Source organism: Mus musculus, chromosome 3 (genome assembly GCF_000001635.26).
Source record: "Mus musculus strain C57BL/6J chromosome 3, GRCm38.p6 C57BL/6J".
In the NCBI taxonomy this organism is placed as follows: Eukaryota; Metazoa; Chordata; class Mammalia; order Rodentia; family Muridae; genus Mus; species Mus musculus.
In genome coordinates, this window is record NC_000069.6 from 113,050,213 (window position 1) to 113,055,123 (window position 4,911).

At 39.8% G+C, this 4,911-nt stretch overlaps 1 pseudogene; it reads right to left on the reverse strand.

Annotated features, from left to right (window-relative positions):
- Gm5548 (predicted pseudogene 5548) lies at window positions 2,252–4,070 on the reverse strand (annotated as a pseudogene).

The following is a 4,911-nucleotide window of genomic DNA, read 5'->3' on the forward strand; positions in this document are numbered from 1 at the left end:
CCTATTCAGATTTAACTTTTGTACCTGGTATCTATCTAGGAAGTTGTACATTTCATCAAGGTTTTCCAGTTTTGTTGAATATAGCATTTTGTAGTAGGATCTGATGATGTTTTGGAATTCCTCAGAATCTGTTGTTATGTCTCCCTTTTCATTTCTGATGTTGTTAATTAGGATACTGTCCCTGTGCCCTCTAGTGAGTCTAGCTAAGGTTTTGTCTATTTTGTTGATTTTCTAAAAGAACCAGCTCCTGGTTTGGTTGATTCTTTGAATATTTCTTTTTGTTTCCACTTTGTTGGTTTCAGCCCTGAGTTTGATTATTTCCTGCTGTCTTATCCTCTTGGGTGAATTTGCTTCCTTTAGTACTAGAGCTTCTGAGTGGGCTGTCAGACTGCAAGTGTATGCTCTCTTTAGTTTCTTTTTGGAGGCACTCAGGGCTATACATTTTCCTCGTAGGACTGCTTTTATCGTGTCCCATAAGTTTGGGTATGTTGTGGATTCATTCTCATTAAACTCTAGAAAGTCTTTAATTTGTTTCTTTATTTCTTCCTTAACAAAGGTATCATTGAGGAGAGTGCTGTTCAGTTTCCATGTGACTGTTGGCATTCTATTATTTATGCTGTTATTGAAGATAAGCCTTAGTCTGTGGTGATCTGATGGGATGCATGGGATAATTTCAATATTTTTGTATCTGTTGAGGCCTGTTTTGTGACTGATTATATGGTCTTTTTTGGAGGAGATACCATGAGGTGCTGAGAAAAAGGTATATCCTTTTGTTTTAGTTTAAACTGTTCTGTAGATATCTGTTAAATCCATTTGTTTTATAACTTCTGTTAGTTTCCATCTGTCTCTGTTTAGTTTCTCTTTCCAGGACCTCTCCATTGGTGAGAGTGGAGTGTTGAAGTCTCCCACTATTATTGTGTAAGGTGCAATGTGTGCTTTGAGCTTTACTAAAGTTTCTTTAATGAATGTGGTTGCTCTTGCATTTGGAGCATAGATATTTAGAATTGAGAGTTCATCTTGTTAGATTTTACCTTTGATGAGTATGAAATCCCTCTCCTTGTCTTTTTTGATAACTTTGGATTGGAAGTCAATTTTATTCGATATAAGAATGGCTACTCCAGCTTGTTTTTTTGGACCATCTGCTTGGAAAATTGTTTTCCAGCCTTTTATTCTGAGATGGTGGCTCTTTATCTCTGAGATGGGTTTCCTGTAAACAGCAAAATGTTGGGTCCTGTTTGTGTAGCCAGTGTGTAAGTCTATGTCTTTTTATTGGGGAATTGAGTCCAACGATGTTAAGAGAAATCAAAGAAAAGTAATTGTTGCTTCCTGTCATTTTGTTGTTAAAGTTGGGAATTTGTTCTTGTGGCTGTCTTATTTTAGTTTTGTTAAAGGATTACTTTCTTGCTTTTTCTAGGGGGAAGTTTCCATCTTTGAGTTGGTGTTTTCCCTTTATTATCCTTTGAAGGGCTGGATTGGTGGAAAGATATTGTGTGAATTTGGTTTTGTCATGGAATACTTTGATTTCTCCATCTATGGTAATTGAGAGTTTTGCTGGGTATAGTAGCCTTGGCTGGCATTTGTGTTCTCTTAGTATCTGTATAACATATATCCAGGATCTTCTGGTTTTCATAGTCTCTGGAGAGAGGTCTGGAGTAATTCTAATAGTCCTCCCTGTGTATGTTACTTGACCTTTTTCCCTTACTGCTTTTAATATTCTGTCTTTGTTTAGTTCATTTGTTGTTCTGATTTTTATGTGTTGGGAGGAATTTTTTTCTGGTCCAGTCTATTTGGAGTTCTGTAGGCTTCTTGTATGTTCATGGGCATCACTTTCCTTAGATATGGGAAGTTTTCTTCTATAATTTTGTTGAAGATATTTACTGGCCCTTTAAGTTGAAAATCTTCATTCTCATCTACTCCTATTATCTGTATGTTTGGCCTTCTCATTGTGTCCTGGATTTCCTGAATGTTTTGAATTAGGATCTTTTTGCATTTTGCATTTTCTTTGATTTTTGTGTCCATGTTCCCTATGGAATATTCTGCACCTGAGATTCTCTCTTCCATCTCTTATATTCTATTGGTGATGCTCACATCTATGGTTCCTGATTTTTTCCCCTAGGGTTTCTATCTCCAGAGTTGTCTCTGTTTGGGTTTTCTTCATTGTTTCTACTTCCATTTTTAGATCTTGAATGGTTTTGTTCAATTCCATCACGTGTTTGGTTGTGTTTTCCTGTAATTCTTTTTTTTTTTCAGTGTTAAAAGTCAAATTTATTATAATAGCAAGTGTCATGATTAAAAATGCTAGTTAAATGATCAAGTATCTAAATAATTTTTCTAATGTAAATACTAGAAATGACAACGCTAACAATTCTATTTGTACACAAAATATTCAAAACATAATGTCATGCACAAGGCCAAAATATAACATTGCACACTGTCCTCTGTCCATTCACCTGCTGGTCCCAGTGTCACACCAGCCCTGGCCCAGATGCTGATTCCTTGGACCACAAGCCTCAAGGGAGAATGCTCTGAACACTCATTAGCGAGCAGCATCAACACTTAAACACCGCTGATGGCATCCTGACTGGGTGCTTGTAGTTCTCACTTCCTTCTCCCAGTAAGCTCCAGATAAAAAAGATGAGCTAGAAAAACTGTTTATAAGAACCAAAATGATATGGATCTTTGTGTTTCCTGTGGAGGTGACATCAAGTTCAATATCAAGGATGAAAAGTGCACCAGCGTGTAACTTCAGTGACTCCCTCCCCTGTGCTCACTCTTGCCTCATACCCTTCAGGAGACCTACCACCAAGAGCAAACAGGAATGCTGCGTGGGGGATGGGAGACACCATAGAGGGACATTTCCAAGAATTATCTAACCTGGCCTCCACTTAAAACAGGGACCATTCCAGCCAAGTTTCCCTCCTTGGACCCCAGAGGGGTTTTTTGGTTATTTTGTATCTTATTCTGAGCAATCAGCTACTGCCTTTTGGATGACTTATCTGTTCCTGCCTAAGAACAGGTCCTCCAAATTTGAGGAACAACACAAGTATTATAGACTTCAACATATTAGAAACACCTAAAGTCTGAACTCATTCACAGCAGGGGGCAGGTGATTTTTTTTTTTTTTCTGCAAATGAGCATGCAACACCCAGAGAGGGCAGGGGAGCTATGATGTTTATTCCTCTACAACAAACCTCCTCACCCGTCAATATGCATGTGCCAAGTGTGCAATCTCATCAAATGTACCCTGTCTGATCCTGCATCCCCAATATGCTCCTAGCAGATGCTGATGCTCTGTGTGGATGAGACTTCCTCTGAGATGAGTCTAAGTGTACAGAGAGAGCGCCACCTATGTTTGGACTGTAGGAGATCTGCCCCAGTGTCTCCTAAGCATATCCCAAGGCAAAAGGTTTAGATCCCCCTGGATAAGTGAGCAGCTGTCTACAAGGCCATAGTAACAGACTTTCTGGAAGCTAGAAGATAAAAACAATTCACTTTGAGTCAATGGAGTGACCTGTGTGCCAGAAGTAAAACTCATCTTTTGTTTACAACATCTCCCTAAGATGATCATGATATAAAGGTATAAAAAAACTCAGCATATTCAAATCTGAAACACATGTGCACACATATACGTTCAGTACAAATTCTAAGACTCAATGCTTTCCATGGGGAGGAGGGGCTACCACTGTTCCCAACTGAAATCATCTCTTCCTTCAAAGACGAGGAAGAAGCCTAGAATTGTGAGGAAAATGACAGCGTTGCTGGCCAACACAAGACCACAGGCTCCCCACTTGATCACATCCACACGAGCAAGAATAACAGGAAGTCCAAAGGCAGAATCAACAATCCCAGTGGTGAAGAAATACACCAATTCCGGACAGGCACTGCTGGTCGCGTCAGAGTCATATGTGACCCTTTTGGCAATGAAGTAGGGGATGGGGGAGATGACGTAGAAAATCAAGACGAACAGGGGCCAGTAAATGTCATAGTCCTCCAAGGCACATCCCAGCATAAGAAAAGTCAGCCCAATTGCCCCACTGAAGGAGAGCGCCATGAGTGCTTTAACACTCACCCAGAGCTGCTTCCGGCTTTCTCCAAAAGCTGCCCACACCCACTTTCCTGTAATTCTTTAAGGGACTTTTGTGTTTCTTCTACCTGTTTAGCAGCATTTGCCTGTAGTTCTTTAAGGACTTCTACCTTTTTAGCAGTGTTCTCCTGTAATTCCTTGAGGGATTTTCTGTGTTTCCTCTTTAAGAGCTTCTACTTGTTTAGCAGTATTCTCCTGTTATTCCTTGAGGGAGTTTTGTGTTTCCTCTTTAAGGGCTTCTACCTGTTTAACAGTGTTCTCCTGTAATTCCTTGAGGGATTTTTTGTGTTTCCTCTTTAAGGACTTCTACCTGTTTAACAGTGTTCTCCTGTAATTCCTTGAGGAATTTTTGTGTTTCCTCTTTAAGGACTTCTACTTGTTTATCAGTATTCTCCTGTAATTCCTTGAGGGATTTTTGTGTTTCCTCTTTAAGGGCTTCTACCTGTTTAATAGTTTTCTCCTGTATTTCTTTAAGTGAGTTATTAATGTCTTTCCTAAAATTTTCTACCACCATCATGAGATATGGTTTTAAATCTGCATCTTGCTTTTCGGGTGTTTTGGAGTATCCAGGACTTGTTATGGTGGGTGTACTGGGTTCTGATGATGCCCAATGTTCTTGGCTTCTGTTAGTAAAATTCTTACATTTGCCTTTTACCATCTGGAAATCTCTGGTGTTAATGTTCAAGCTGTCTCTGGTTGGAGCTTGATCCTCCTGTGATTCTGTTAGCCTCTGTCAGCACTCCTGGGAGTCCAACTCTCACCTGAGTTCCAGTGGTCAGAGCACTCTCTGCAAGAAAGCTCTCCTCTTGCAGGGCAGGTGTCCAGCA